The sequence below is a fragment of the Temnothorax americanus genome, unplaced genomic scaffold (assembly GCF_048541705.1).
Source record: "Temnothorax americanus isolate GAGA-0224 unplaced genomic scaffold, ASM4854170v1 Scaffold13, whole genome shotgun sequence".
Taxonomy (NCBI): domain Eukaryota; kingdom Metazoa; phylum Arthropoda; class Insecta; order Hymenoptera; family Formicidae; genus Temnothorax; species Temnothorax americanus.
In genome coordinates this window covers 2,048,821-2,066,142 of record NW_027509264.1, presented here as the reverse complement: position 1 = coordinate 2,066,142, position 17,322 = coordinate 2,048,821, and the positions used below count along the sequence as shown (strand labels likewise).

The 17,322-nt window shown below is 39.4% G+C and overlaps 1 long non-coding RNA gene across 7 annotated transcripts in view; it reads right to left on the bottom strand.

Annotated features, from left to right (window-relative positions):
• LOC143894023 (uncharacterized) overlaps positions 1-17,322 on the bottom strand; it is a 152,281-nt gene that overhangs the window by 114,640 nt on the left and 20,319 nt on the right. The window contains exon 1 of one of the 7 annotated variants that reach the window (XR_013255986.1): positions 6,858-7,422. The exons of the other annotated variants lie outside the window; for them this stretch is intronic. This is a non-coding gene — a long non-coding RNA (uncharacterized LOC143894023). Of the gene's footprint in view, positions 1-6,857; positions 7,423-17,322 lie in introns of those variants that run through there. 7 annotated transcript variants of the gene reach the window in all.

The window sequence follows — 17,322 nt, the reverse complement described above, 5'->3', positions numbered from 1 at the left end:
TACATTACGAGTGCTAATCCACCGTAATTTATAATAAAATATATTTCATGACTTTTGACCTACTATATTTTATGATCCATCATTTCGAATGCTGATCGGAAAGGTAGCAATCGTCCATAAAACATTTAGGAATGTATGAACTTCCCGGATTTGATTTCAATTTCCCATACTGGTCTTTTAAAGTATTTAGTGAGCTGTTACTTTGAATAATAAATATGGATACAAATTGGACGTAATAGAAACCGTTTTACTCGTTGCGAGATTTATACGAAAGGAAAGTTTAATGTCTGTTTCTCCAAGAATTTTTATTCCCGTGTATATAATTTAAAGGAAGTAAATGTGCAATCGTGTATAAAATGACAATCGGAAAGTGACAGATTCGTGGAAGCAAATGAACAAATCTGGGGTCAGTAACAATAAAACTATCTTGTTGGGTCGTTCATCGAAAAGAATTACAAATCAGTTGTCGCATGAATATCGAAATCAAAGGCAGTCACGCATGTGCAGTAACATCTGGTGTCTCGGACCATTTGCCGATTAGCGACGATCGGTTGCATAATATCTTCGTTAACGCTTTCGCTCGTGTCCCGGCCAACTCAATTATTATCGCTGACATAACTGTCGAGAATGTACGATTGTGCATTACGTATAGAAACCCGCATTCGGATGTTCTATTTGCATGTGACTTTATGTCTTCAAAATTTCTAATCACAGCCACCGTGGCATGAATATTTTTCTTAATTGTAAGAAAATTACATTTTTTAGACTAATAACAGTAATAATCAGAAGCGGAGAAAATCTAATTAACTAAAATATTGCCGACGATATATTAGTGAAACATGTAATCCAAATCCTCTTAATTAGTCCTTTAACTGATCTTTTAATTAGCCTGACCAAAATCCTCTTAATCCTTGTATTATTAATTTATTAATTTTAATCCTTTTAGTATCTCGATATGTATAATATAATTGAAATTATTAAATTAATACGTGCTATAACTTCATCTTCATATCAAATTTTCAATATATATTCTTGTCAAAAGCCATGTGATATGTTTTATCGTCGATTCACATTATGTTAATCGGTTAACTGCTTGAGAAATTTTGTTTTATTTAACTTATTTGTGTCGGCAAATGCGTGTCTGCGAAGCGAAAGGAAAAAATAGAATGGACAACTGCCGCAAAAGATATTTTCTGCTTAAATCAATAATAACGCCAGGCCCTTTTGACAAAACCAAAACACTGCCATCGCGTGTCGTTCTCAGAGCAAAGAACAATTTTCTGGGGATTGTCCTTCGATCCGACTGGAGAAACAGTCAATAAGTTTTGCCGATCAATTCCTCGCCAGAAGCCAATATAATTACGCGCTTTGACGCATCCCATATGTCGAGCGTTCTCGCCGGCGGCGCGACGGAAGGTGCGAAATTCGGGGAGTGCCAGTCTGTCATTCTTTTATTTTATCTCTGCAAGCGACCAGGACCAGTGGCATCGCGCATATCGTTGTCGAGCGGCGAGACCGAAAGCGCGGTTGGCCGGCAATTTCATAGCAAATAGCCTGATCCATCGTTATGACCGTGTTCATACGTGTGACGCGCACAATGCGTTTGAAACTGGTTCGAACGCATCGTCGCATAGCGTTGCGAACAATTGCAGCGTTTACTTTGCAGAAGTCCTGCGAAAACTATATATTTGCTCAAAGTAGAACGTTGGATTGCGATTCTTTTCGTAAAAATTGCAGGGAGAAAGTTTTGCTTTCGCGAATAACCCATAATTTTACGCGCAAACTCGATCGACAATCTCGATATAAATGAGAAAACATATATGGGAATTTGCGGGCTCGAAATGCGTATACATAGGAAAAGTTCGGTATCTCGTATCTCGCTAAACGAAAAATATACGTTCGCAACCATCATTTCAACTGCAAACGCGCTCTGAAATTCGGTAGAGGCTCATTATTCTTCGTTTGCTGTGTATTTAGAATGACTATAAAAACATAGATCTCCAGCAAAAATTTGCCGCCAGGTTGCGTTTAAGGAGGTTCCTTTGTAAAACGGAGATTAGAAATGAAGATCTATGCAGAGAGAAATGATATAACATCAGAGACAATGGAAGGAGGAAGGGAGGGAGGGAAAATATTTCGCTGTACCCGTAGGTATTTATGAACATACGTGGTGTACGTGTATAATACGCATGACAGTAAAAATAATATCATAGCCCCCGCAGATGTCACCTGCCAGAGCACTTGCGCGCACGACAACTACATCTGGGCGATGAAAAAATGCGCGATGTCCTACTAATGAAAAAAATCATAGTTGCACGCTGTTTTCCTCTGTCTCTGTTTTAACAACATCGCGCTGCATTGCGATTTTAATTAGAGAGGCCGCAAGTGTCGACGACATTTGTGCTCATCTAATGATGCATTAAATTTAATAACTGCAATTAATAATTTAATCATATTCCAAATTACAAACAGTTTAATTAATCGCGGTTAAGGTATCTCGATGACATTAACACTATTAGGCCCAGTTTCACAAGTGTCGGGTATAACTTTTAATCTTAGATTAACTCACTCTTCGTCTCTTTCTAAGGGGGACGTTAGAAGAAGACGAAAAGTGAGTTAATCTAAGATTAAAAGTTAACCGACACTTGTGAAACTAGACCTTAGAGATTAGAATTAACAATGGCAAGTTAGATGCACATTACGCGAGTAAATGTTGCGTTAAAAATAAAAATAAAAAACTAAACCCCAATATATACTTTCACATATCTCAAAAAACGTTTCTCCAAATTGCGAAGAGAAACAGTTTGCTTGCGAAATCACTTGCGGCAAACCTTCGGTAGTGATTAAACCCTCAAATCCTTCAGGTGTACAATTAAGAAATTACGTGTAGCGAAAATCTGGATCTTACATCAACATGGAGAGATCCGGGCTAATTCGACGGAGCGATTCTTGGCGAGCGACTGGGCCGAGGTGAAACGTATGCCTTTCGAATTTCACCTTTTTTTTCGCGTACGCGATACAAACGGAGAAGGTGGACGAGGTAGAGTCCGAGAGGCGGGAGAGCGAGAGGAGGTGCAGTGATTTCTCAAGTGCCGTGCGCGCACCTGCTGCGCCGTACTCCGCATTTCTCCGATCGCGGCGCGGATTGTCCTGGGAGATCCTATCGCTGCGGGGCACGCTACCTGTATTTCGTATCTGTGCTTCGGGGATCGTCCCAGGCACCTGAATCGACCGTTCGAATGCGAATACGCGAGCGGAGCCGGTGTGGCCCGCGGAATCGTTTCACCGTCCCTCACCCTTGAACGAGCAAGGGCTATCGATGACCAGGTGGTTCGCCAGGTGTCGGCGATCTCGACAGAAGGAGCTAATCTAACGTTCAGCGACAATTACGAAAGCGACGGGTTAAGGCCTGATGATCGCGCTCGCAAGGCATATGTTGCACCAAGGCGAAAGCCCCCCATCACGAAAAAATGTTTATCGTAAAGAAAAAAGAAACGCGTGATTTTTCTCAAGTAAATATCTTTACGTGTTTCTCTAATGTGTAAATTATATATTTATAAACGCGTTTAATAAGTATGATACATGTATTAAAAATAATGTCTACATATGTGGGAACAAATTGCAGTATATAATATCGCTGTTTTTACCGCAGATATAACATTTTGTAGTACTTTGTTTTTGTAAAGATTAAATTGTCGCATTTGTTAGAGATATTGTGGGATATCTTTAATTCCTTTGCTTTACCCATTTGTACTTTGTTCATTTTTATAATTTTATATGACCAATTATATCGGTTTCTCGTGGCCATGCGTTCTCAAATAGTGAAAGATTTTAATACACTTTTATTTATTCAAACTTTAAACTGATAAGAACCTGTCCATCAAATTACAAAGCTTGTATATTCGACCTATATTTCATACACCTGGTGCATTCGACAAAAGGAGCTCATTAGCCATGGAATTATGAAAAGAGAGTTGAGTTGTTAACGATAGTTATTCAAATTTCTCCGCGCGCCCGTGCGTAACAGTGTAATGATACTAATGATAATACTCGTTGAAAACAAGCAACGTCAATGCAGGAAACAAGTCAATGTCATTAAAAAAAGCGTTTCAGCTTGGGTTACAATCCGCATCGTTTGTAATTGCAGCCAAGGCGAGAAGTATTTCTTTCCTTTCAAAGCTGCGCAAGTGAAATCAATGCAAAATGGGTCGCGTTCTTTTGAGGCTTTACGAACCACTTCGCCTGCTTGTAATTGGCGGCGCATAGAAACTGGGTTACACTTTGCTACAACCGCGCGAGGCATCCATGATGACCCTATTGCGAGTTCCCGATCGCAGAGATGAAGCGGAGTCGTCCCTTTGTAATCAGATACGTCCTTTTTACCATATAATTTTAATGGTATTTAATGACGTCGCAAACGATACTCGTGTACGATACCGCGGTGATACTTTCTATAGCGGTATCAATTTATATGCGGAAATTTCTTCCCAGAAACATTTCTGCAAACTGCAAAACGCGGTAGAAAGCGAGCAAATATTATAATAACTTCAAAAGCGTAATAAGTCGTTCTTCCTTTTTGAAGAAAAAAGTAATTTTATTTAAATTTTTCACTAAACTCTAGAATTTAATTATTTATAAATAACATTTGTAATGGTTTCTTTTCTGAAATGCGGTTGTTATATATATTGTCTTTCGATAATTAATATAAATTATATAATTGTAAATATTCCTAATCATCATAGCTCTCCTGCAATGGATGTGACAAGGATATCAATCGAGTGCATCTTCGATTTTGCATGATAACACGGCCATATTACGTGAAATCACGTAGCACCCATCGGGAACGTCTCGAGAGATTTGTGTGTCAATCGGATTTCTCAGGTTTCACGTCATGCTAGTAATTACAATGTTCCGTTAAGCATTAGAATTTCCGAGGTTTCCACTTTGCTAGAATTAGTGTCAAAAGTTGTGTAAATTGACTCTTCCGGTGCAATACGTGTTTGCCTATAGTAGCCAATTATTATTCTTAATTAGCGTCCAATTTTACAATGTGTTTTGCAGTTTCAACGCGAAATGCTCGATATATGTTTTGTGAGCTTATATAGAAACATATTTAATTTTGTATTGTAGTATATCAAAATAACGAATTGTGCAAAAGCATTAACGGTTATTTATTAGTCAGATCGTATCTAAATAGATATACTGTTACTAACAAATTACGTGATACAAAAATGTAAAATTCTGAGAAAATTCAGAATAATTAACGCGATTGACAGACGTTATAGATATTCAATAATTTCGATATCAGCTAAATCTTGTATCAATGTATCAATTATCTATAAATTAGTATGGTAAATATTTCTATGAATATTTATACTTATGTTGTGAATATTTTGATATTAATATATTATACATATTTTTTTAATATTTTCAATATTAACAACTGCGTATTCGAATTATATTTCTAAGTATCTGAAATATGTGCTAAAATAATAAATAATCTATATAACACTGAAAATCTATAATATAACGTAACATGAACTATTTCAATATATTTCTTCAACATTGTTAGTATATTTCAAAACAAATCCTTAAATTTCTCGTAAAATTCGAATCAAGCACATATGTGTGTGATTCTCAGATAATACATATGCCAATTGCCAGACAAATTTGCGTAAAAAGTTCCCATGCAGTTCGCACAATGGATCAATCTGCACGAATCCACACGTTATAATGCGCAAAATCATTCTCCTGGAGGCACAATTTTCTCTCGCCGTTAAGTTGGATAGTAGATTCTATTTTTATTTGAGCCATGAGAAGCGAGAATCCTCTTCCACGGTTATGCGCGAAGCGCCTCGCAGCTTCTCGGGATATCGGTACCTACAGCGAAATTCTACGATCCTAAGTTCTCGGATTCGATAGGTCGCGCGAACCGTTATTGCAAGTTACACCTGTAAATCAGGTCCCCGAGGCGGTTACCACCCACGGGATTCGTGCATGGGCAGAACACGCGCGGTCAGATCTACAGATTATACGGACGACTGGTATCTTGTTCCTCTTCCCCGCTTATTCTCGTTCCCTCTTTCACCCTCTGATCTGCGTTGGACCATGCTTGCCTGTTGGGCATGCACGCTGCACCTACGTACTATACCGTTGCATAGCGAGGGTACGAATAACACCGACTATCCGCGACAATTCAGCGCGGCCCTCTACGCCGGCTATGTTTATCGATAATACCGAGTTCAATGGCGAGCGTACCCATTTCGAGATCCGTTTCAACTTGTCGATCAACACACTTACTGCATCACGGAGTATGTGTGATTTAGTACAATAACATCCCACGCTTCTCTCTCCAGTATCTCCAGTATCGTTTCTCTAATTTAGACATTTTCAATCATCAAACAAAATCTTATGCCTAATGTTAACATTTTATGATTTTCATATATCGCGTCTTTTTATGCTGTTTGAATCACCAGAGACGAATAATAATCGTATTAATTAAAATAATAATCGTCTAGTTATTTTCTTGATAGCTAACTGCAAGAAGCGTGAGACAGAGTATCATAAACTTTAATTCCTAAACCATAAAAATTGAAAAACTAAATATTAGATTTCTGCATCATATGTTACATCAAATAAGCACTTTTGCACATCATAAGCCGAGAATTCGGTTGCATGTAAAACTATTTAGTGCCTCCGTAGAGAGGAGCGCCTGCTCCAATGCGCATTCTTATTGGTCCATATTCACGAAGCAATTACGAGAACTACCAAATCTCTACTTTCTTTTCGACTACGCCACATGAGATACAGCGTATAAAATTGTAGATTACCCAATAGCCCGGAGCGCCATCGCTTACCGTTGCAACGTGGCTTAATCCAGTGATGTTCGTTGCACGCGATAAAGCGAGCTTCTCGGCCACGGTACAGGGAATACCCTCAGGAATTCGCAGCCAGACTCCTTTCGCGAGCATACGAATAGTCGGAGAAAAAGGACCGTTTTTCTGAACATTCGGCCATGACATCGTGTAAATGCGCGAGACATTGCACTGCCTCATGGAAGAAAAACAGTTTATATCGCTGGACCATACCGCACGTTCAAGAATTACTGCTGGAAGGAGATTTATCTTTGAAATACCAGATATATATATAGTTTTCCTCCGCGTGATAAAAATTCTACGAAATATCGGCGAAATAAAAACACTTGCCAATAAAATAAAAGTTTCAGTACCAATGAACTCCTTATTTGATTCTTTATTTTATAACATAATCAAACGAAAGAGAGATAAATCAGTGATCATTAACGAAGTTCATTCGTAAAGTCCGCTTTCTCGACCGTTATAGTTATTCGCATTCAATCGCAATCGCGCAATGCATTCGCGTAGCGCGAGTCACAAAATGAGCAGACGCGAGTAAAAAAGTAGAAACGCGCGGTCAAACGTCAAGTACTACACAGAATCGCGAAATAACGTTTCGTTAGCGGCAGGCGGAAGCGCATGGTCGGTTGGTCGGTCGGTCGGTCGGTCGGTCGGCCGACCGGCCTTGTCGATGCAACGCATAGTAGGGACGGGGGTTCATTACCCATGGAAAAATAAACTAAAGGGAATTGCTCTGCCGCCGCGGAGCCGAACTATGGAGGTCTGGTGCAGCATTCAATACCCACCGCGCGCAACCCCTCCCCTCTCACCGCCCTGCTCCCTCTTTCTCTTTGTGCACCGCAGCAGGATCCCTCATCGAAAGTACCTCGGCCTGGCCCTTATTCTCGCTTACCCCCTCCGTCTCTGCGCGCTCGTTTCTTTTACCCACCCAATCCTTTCTGCACTCCCCGTCCTCTCCCGCGACTACAGGTCCACGTATAAGCCACTTAATGATTTAACCCCTCGTGTTATTAATCATCCTGATCAACTCCCGCGATGCACCACGGTGAAAGAAATCGACCGATACGTACCGATCCGATTTCTTTTTTTTTTTTTTATGGAGTAACATGGCTCCACACGATGCATATCGATATTAACGGGCCAATAATGACTTTCATTGCAATGAGGTAAGGTAGAAAATTAATGCTTTTACCGTGTGAACAGTAGATTACGCGCCTGGTGGAGAAACGAAATATCGAATCAAATAAAGAGAAGTTCTATAAAAACTTATATTTAATAATGAACAGTTGTTCTTTCTTTCTATAAATATGCACGTTACTTTCTTGTATTTTTAATTATTTATTTATTTATTCACCGTAGGAATTAGATAACGTTAATTTATGTCAAATACGTATCGTATTATTAATGTTTAATGTGTTAATCTGTTGATTACCAAAGCATAAAATTTGATGAATTCTCTTTTGAAACTAATATGCAATTTTAAGCAATTTTTTATCGTTCCGCCGTTCTATTGATAAGCCGTTTATCGGCTGTTACAACTATATTTGACATTATATTTTCGAGCGGACGTAAAGCTCTTCGGGGACGCAAAATCGTTTATCTCGACAGAGCGGCTCACGAATCGAATGATGAATCGCCCTCGTATGTTTTACTAGATCGCGCCGTGTACGTACACATATGTATACGTATGTACGTACAGGCATGGCATCAACGAAATCTCGACGTATAGGAGGGAACGGGTGTCGGACCTTTGCGCGAGCAGAAACGGAGCGGAGGAAAGGTAGGAGGAGACGAAAAAGGAGACACAGATGAAGAAGCCGAAACAGAGGAGAGAGGAATTGGACAATAATGATGCGTTTCATTGAGCCCATTGTGTGCCCGGGATTCAAGTTCACTGACACAATCGGCATGTATCCATTCCCGACACCGTGGACCGTGGAGCGGCGCTATTCAATCGACTTTCAATTTCTGAATGGTGTTGCGTTCGTGAGCGCGAGACTATACGTCTGCTAGAAAGGTCCGGTTAGTATCTGCGCCCCCGCTGTTTCCACGGATACATTAGACGTATTGTATCTGTCGATTCGGCCCGGATCTGCGGCGGCAATTTTTGTTCCGTCTTCTTTGTCGGTTTCCTCTCCTCGTTCCACCTTCAATCGCCATTCTCATCTGATATTAATTAATTTATACTTGTTTTTTTTGCTCGTCTCCAATTCTCCGTTCTAATCTTTATCATTCATTAATTATGTTTGAGGTTTATTGTCTATCTTATACTATGGATGATAAAGAGCACTCCTCTGTTAGTAACGTAAAATGTATAAGTTTATACACGTAGACGTTCAAAGAATGCAACATAATGCAAGAATCCGTATTCAGTATTCATATTCACTGCAGGTATAACAGACCAATTTTGTAAACTTATTTCTCAATACTTTTTGCTCCTACGTAGACGCCTTATTACCATCTTTATCTGTTATTTGTGAGTCTCCTCACGTAATACATATTCTTTTGTCTTTGGACAAGAAAAAGAGACATTTAGAACGATAACATGCATTACTGCACACATGCTATACTATAATTCTTTTCTTTAGAAACAGTCGCATCTGCATATAATGCTGATGGAAATGAGTCATTATAAAAATTGACTTGATTACATAATTGCGAATTATTATATAGGACGTTAGTATTTCAGTAAATAATCTATTATTTGAATATAAAAAATGCGGGAACAATCGCTAATAAATTAATTCGCTAAGTTATTTATAAAAGAAAGTAATTTGACTCGTAAAATACAATTTCTCGTAAGTTATTATTCATTTATGTAACTCCAATATGTGTTATACTTTTCCTTCCACCTGTCTCAATTAAATCTCAAACGGAGTTATTGCGTGCCTGTAATAATTAGGTAAAATATGATGGTACGATGTTCAGTTAACGTAAAGTATAACGAATCAATAAGTAAGACCCACGTTTATAGTCGTAACGTGAATCACGTATCACAAAAAGTGTGTCAGAGATACTCAGAATAAAATTAAAGTTAAAATTAATTTGTTAATTTATACACATCAAAGTATATATTAATATCTAATACTATAAATTTAGGACTACTTATTTTATATGTGTATACTTTAAATAGATTAAATAATTATATAAGCCTTATAGAGAGAGAGAGATAAAGCGAGATTACATTGTACAAATGTAAGTTAAGGTAATATGTAACATACGTGCAATTAAAAATTTTTTGACAGCCCTCGCAACTTTAAATCTTTCATCAGATTAAATGCTCAAAAAACCGCGACGCGTTACCGTGGTCAAAGCGTCTCTCTCGGAGATTCGGTTCGTCATCAGACATCAGAAGTTGCGAGCATTCAGCGCTTTTTGATCTGGAAAGCTGGAGTCGGGAACGCGCTGGGAATTCCGTGGTATTCCGTGCGCCATTGTCACGAGGAGATCACGTGTGTGATGCGTGAGGGTAGAATGCAGCCGGTCCCGGGATACCGAATAATAGATATTACCACAAAAGCGGCGTGCGCCGTCACGTTGAAAATTGATTGGACATGTACCGGTGGTTGATAAGGCTGCCTCTTGTTACTGGGCGCGATATATACCTATACTTGGCGCGCGCAAACGGCGGACACGGAGAAACATAGATCGCAAGTAATTACTTTGCGCCTCCTCTTCATGAAGACGGCGCGGCGCGCGCATGCAATTGTGTTACTGAAAACGGTAAACGCGGCTCTATGGAATTCCCATTTATATTTAGCAGCATACTCTAAGATGCAATTTTATTACAATATCGTCGTCCCGTTCATAACGGTCTAACGTAATATTGTAAAAGTAAAATCTCTTAGAGAAATATACAGAGAATTATAAACGTAAGTTCTCGCCAACTTTTAAGCTCTTTCTTTCAAATTTTAAAATTGAAAAAATTGATATTAATCATTAATTATTTAGTGCTGGAAATAAAAAAAGCCTTAGAATAAATTACACGTTGGGAATAAAGAAATCTTTGCTTAAATTTGAGAAAAACACGTTATATAGGAACAAGAAAATTGCAATTATATAATCTAAATAATTTTGAGCAATTTGACTATTAAATATATCTCATTTTTACTTCTTTACATACGAATTTAAATATTAGTTCCGAGGCCGTGATGACAGCAATCGTTTCTCGCGACAGCCCAGTCGCGATCTAGCAGTGGAGTATTTTCCTTTTATTCACAAAAATTAGCAAACAAATAACGTTTACTTGGACGATGTTGTCGCCTCTGCGGCATGGTCGCCGCGCGTTCGGCGCGTTTACCTCCTCGTCCCATACTAACACCGGCTATGCTGGCCGTCCAGAGTGCGGATAATCTAATTATCTTGGACGACAAATCTCGTTACCCGTGTCGCGGCTGTTGCCGACGACGCGGCACGGCGACGGGGACAATGCCGTGACGACCTAAACGCAAAGGCGTAACGCAGTGACTCGGCACTGCAGTCGGAATGAAACGGGAGGATGCGAGCCAAAGCGCGAGAGGAAGAGAAAACGGGACGGGGATATCGTTAACGTAATCACGAATTTCTCTACGAGAATTATTCGTCCGCCTCTGCATGCCGCTCGGCGCGGTGGAAGGTAGGCAAGGCCGGAGGCTCGGGCTAGGGAAGAAAAGAAAAACGTTTACGGGGGCTTATGTAAATGCGGGTAATTAATTTCGCGAATCCTATTAGCCCCGCGCAACGGTCGTAGGTGCGGGAAGGAGGAAATTTAACAGAGGAGGCACTTCGCAGTACCGGATTTTTTTTTTCGAGAGTCTCGACTTCGGAACGCAACCAGAGGTTAATTTCGAGGAGAACGACGCGTATACATATATGCATACATCTTCGAAAGTTAATTGGATCGCTCTCCCCGAAAGGACGCACGCTCGCTGACTGCGTCGTCAAATAATCGAAGAACAACTTTCTAGCACGAAATCTGTAATTACCAGCGATGCACGCACACATACACCTAATATTCGCACCATAAATTCGCGCTTGGAGAACGTTTACGGAGAACAAAAACGATACTATCAACTTTGAAAGATTTAAAACAAAAACGAGGCTGCGTCGTGCTAGAAAAAATAAAAAGACAGACACACATGTAAACCCTTGTTCATGCTTGTATCTCATACTAGATAATGTAACACAGAAATAATGTTTGTGAGCTGCGAATAATTTTTGTTAATAGCGATCTATATAGGTACCATATAATACTAAAGATAATTTTTATTACACGATTGATGATAATAATATATAATCTTAAAATAATGTGCTATTTTATCTCTTCGTACAAAAATTCGGATCTCGCTCTCTCTTGTAATACAACTTGCATCCACCATAAATTCACCCCTGCCACTGCGCGACAGTAAATCCAGTTTATCGTCGCGCTCATCGTTTCGCAGTATCGCTCGCATTGTTGTCATAAAGCATCGGGGACGCTTTTGCTGACCCGGCCGGCAACAGTTAATGTGTCCATCGTGAAAAATTCGTTAATTTCACAGTGACTGCATCCGCGCGCACAGTCGTTTCTCCTACACGCCGAGCGGGTTCTCTTTTGTCCGCGCGCGAGTGCATATACACGCGCGCGAATGCACGCGGATGGACGAGACAAACCGGGACTGCTCTCTATCGTTCGCTTCGGGCGTGTGTTTGGGGAAGGCTACCCCTCCAACGAGCCGCGCGTATTATTGACGGCTCAAATTCATTAGATTCTCTCGCGACACCGTCGAGGGGTTTGGGATTCTGCGAGGGTGAAGGCGATAGAGCGAGCACTCGATTGGCATGGAAAAAGTTGAAGGCCGCAGACACACATATCGGATTACTTTTAAAAACAATGATTCCACTGACAATGAGATACTGGTGATTCTTTTATCGCGTTAATGTAAACAAAAACGTGAAAAATTTTAGGAGAGAGAAAGAGCGAGACGTTAAAGTATGAAGGAGAAAGATATTCTTCGGAAGAATATGTAACTTATAGTGTTACGTATGTACGATATGTATATGTGCATGCATAGGTATATAATTTGTTTTCAAATCTCTAAAACTCTAAAAAACTTTCTTTCTTCTCTCTTTCTCTTACTCTTTAGTATATGTTTCAGATATTTTTTGACGTTAATATAACAATACAACATGTAATTGTATAAAATAACAAACACACAAATTTTAATATTGATACCATGATTTGTAAGGTAGAGATTCGCGGTTTCTCGAATAATTGGAGTGGTCTTCTTACGCGAAGAAAATTAAATTTTACGATGTTTTTAAGAAGCTGTGTAAGTTTCACGGAGCTCCGTACAATTCACCATAAAAATCGTGATTTAAGATTCTGTCGGTAGCTCTAGAATTGTATCTCCATCATCCATTTTGTTCCCTCCGATCGTTGGCTTGGTGCAAACGCATTTTTCTTTCGACGCCGCGAAGAGGCGGGGGCATAAGTTATTCCTTTGGTTCAACGTTACGAAGGTCCTCGAGGAACGCTACAGCTGGCGTTACTTTCTTTTTCTCTCTTGTTCTCTCTTGATCTGTCCTAACGTTTACGACGAATTGTATGGAGAGGAAGGAAAAAGTCTTTTCCCCATTTTTTGCACTTTTTACAGGGCGAACGTCGCTTGATGCATAGCCGCATTTAATACCATTATGTGCCTTCTTATACCATTCCAATGACAAATCATTCCAGCTTCTAATACCGTCGTCTGTAAATATTCTTAAACGTGAAATATAACACGTGGGTACAAAACGGAGAAGAGTATCGTTTGTCGAAATATATAACCGCGCGCGAGATGAAAACTCAGCATCCTCCGATAAAATATCTCGACGGATCACGTACGTTATATATATTTTTTAAAGTAGTGGGTATTCAAGCTCCCGAATTTCGGAAGTGCATTTGCATAGTCAACTAGCGCCCGAATAGCTCGTGTCCCTAAATACAAAGTCTCCTTCTCTCAACGGCGCGTATTGTCAGTAGTACTGTCTGGTCGGAGTGATTAACTCCCCTTTCATTATCGCCGCTTCCCTGACCTTCATCGTATCTCAACGTAGTCTCTTCCTCCTTTACGTTCTCGAGCGCATTCCTCGCGTATTTTAAAGCGATTCCCGTCACCTTGTCGTGCCTCCACTGTCTCCCTGTCGAGGCGCGAGTTAATAATGTCCTCGCAATTAATAATTGCAAAATTAATACCGAGACGTAAGAATAAAGATAGATAGGACGTTTTTCGAAATTTCTTTCGTCGCTTTTTCCTTCGTTTGAACGTTTTTCATGTCATTTCTATTTTTTTACGGTCTATATCATATTTTATCGTTTCCCTTACACATGAGAAATATGAATATCTTAATTGGATGTAGTTATGCCATGTATGTAGCTATGCCATAGAAAATAAAAACAAGTTAAAAACTTCGTTTTTTTAAGCTATCTGCAGCTTGTTTCTAAAAAAATATTCTACATAAAATTTTATTATTCCATTGTATCGCAACAAGAGTATTCGTAGAATTAATTTAACTACATGTTTTTAAAAACATTTCGCGACGCAGAACTAAAAATGTCACAAATGACACTTGGTTACATGTTACAAAATAATATCGTGTATTGTTTGACATTACTATTAATATACATTACTGCGTGTCGAAATTTTGGTCTTTCCCATAATTTTTTAAACAATAAATTATAAATTATATTTCAAACAAAGTCTCTTTTGTATCATGATATTCTCGCGTTGAGGGGATAACCGATTCTTTCAATAATGAACTGCTCTATATTGAATGTCCATTTTTCCAAAAAATCCTGCTTCGAGATATTAGTTTCACTCGTTATGAACGTAACGGTGTACGTTGCATCGTAACTCCTCGGCAATTCATCGCGATTACAATCGACCGCTGATCGTTGCGCACTTCGATTTGGAAGCCGCGACGAATTGACGACCTACCCTATTTTTGAATCAATTGATCGCTATGTGGGAACGTAGATTTCATGAAAAGCCATTCGCGGCGTAGGTCATTCGATGAAATCAAATGTCGAACTCGCCAGATTCGATTTATCCCGAGCATATTCTGTGTGCGACTGTGCCGCATATAGAAAGAGAGGGAGAGGGGAAAAGAGAGAGAGAGAGAGAGAGAGAGAGAGAGAGAGAGAATGTAAAAAACTGTAATCCGAGAAGATTGAATGATCGCACCGGAATAGATTAATTCCCCCCGGAGATCTCAATTTTGCGGAACGCGGAGGCATTTTATTACAACTCAGTCCTTGGCCTGAGAGAAATAATGAGTTGACCTAATAACCCAAAAAACCGCGATCGGCATTATATTTGCATTCGACGAGCGAGCTCTCTCTAATCCACCGTTTCCAATTTTAATTAATTTTTATCGCGCAACAACGCCAATAAAAAAAAAGATATTTGATTTGCTATCGCTAACGTTATTCACATACACACTGATATATATTGATCCCGCATATAAATTTGCACTTGTGCTTCGTCGGACTACGTTATATCGCGCTACATGTTATACAGATATACAGCGCCAGCGGAGAGAAATGCAGCACAATCGGCAAAAAGAGCCAGTGCTCTGTGGCGCGTGCGAAGTGCACTTGTGGCGGACCCTTTCGACCCTATGTTGACGTTACAAGGATATAGAAAGTGCACGCCTGTAGCAAGTGCAATTAACTGCGGCATATCGGCAGATGATCGAACGGGCGAACGAGCGGGCGGATGGTTGCGCGCGGCATCGCGGCGCGCGGAAACTCTCCCGTATACTCGTAATTCGCAAGATATTTCGCACGGTTAGACGAAACTTGGTGGAGTTCAGCGCGTGACACCTGCCGCACTGTAATCAACCTACCGAGTTAACTGGGTTTCTCGTTCTCTCGGCCGTGCAGCAAACCGAGCCGTCGCTGGAGCTGAGCGCCATACCGCCTGCAACGGCAAACCGCAGCGGCACAGCCGACATATATTGTCTCAATCTCCGGGGTTATTCGGGGCACACCGTCTAAATTCATGCCCGATCGACCAATGGAAACGCCGACGTATGTACCTCTACGTACGTCGGAAGTTGGCGCGATTGCCATCGTGGAAGCTGACGCTACTTCTCAAGTTATGCTCAGTAATTGAGATTTCGGTGAGGGACATTAGAAAGTAATAAGCCAGGTAAAATCTCGCGTTGCTTGCTACAACATTGTTACCGAAATTAAATAAGAAGGTTTACGTTAATTATGCGATGTGAAAGTGCAGCAAGAACGTGATGTATTAACGTTAATTCCTATAGGGCAACGTATATCCATGTTTGTTTATGGAAGCTGTTAAATTATTATAAATTAGGATACCTACAATTATTAAAGCTTTTCCTAGTTTAATCAATGTTTAAAAAAATATTTTAAAGATTTACGATAAAACGATAGAATTATTTGTGTATTCGACACAGACTTGGTCAAAACAATCCTGATACCTGATATGTATTTATATTAGCATAGCCATATAAGTGCCAACAATATTTCATAATAAATAGTCAAACAAAAATAATTAAAAATCGATCTTTCTTGCAATGCAATATGCTGTAGCTCACATTAGTGAGACATATTTTCATTATAATTTTTAAAGAAATTTCTTTAATGTAAAAGGGATATTTTTTTCATGCGTTTTAATCGTGCGGATAATAAGCTTTCGATTGTTCGAATATGTATTCTAATGGAAGTGGCTATCCATACAAATTTCATATTTATTAAAATATCTTGATTTTAATTAAGAATTATTTTATCATCAATCCTAAAAAAAAAACACAATATGAAAATAAAAACAAATCGGGAAAGGCTCAATACACTAACGTAAAGGGAGCAAGAAACGTCTCCCAGGGTGAATACGTGCGCGATTTTCTTCACACACACACACACACACGCTATCAATTATGCGCTCTGCTTTATCCTTTGAAGTCTACATCCTATCGCGCGTATAATATAACTATCACGTGTCGTGAATAATATCTGCCTTTAAGCTTACTAATTACGATACAGCGATACAACGCCCGCATAGTGAAACATGTATTACAGAACGTGTAACGTTAATTACGCGATGCCAACAAGCACAGAAACGTAATACAATGTGCTCTACACGTGTTGTGTATTCTACTCGAGACGATATATTTAAACATAAACAATATGTAAATAAATAACATGCTGCACATTTCCGCGAGCCGCAGGACACACATCGTCGGAGAGACTAGTTTTACTAGAATTACAACGATGCAGGTTTATACATATATGTATTATAGATATATCGACAAGTTTATAGAAAATTTAATTATTGGAAACTAATGGAAACTTTGTCGTAAAAGATATAGAAGATATAGAATTTCGCTGATATCTAATATTATTTAAGCAGCGATTGACTTCTTTTTATTAACATATCAATTATTTACATATTGTCACGTGTACTACTTAAATATTAAA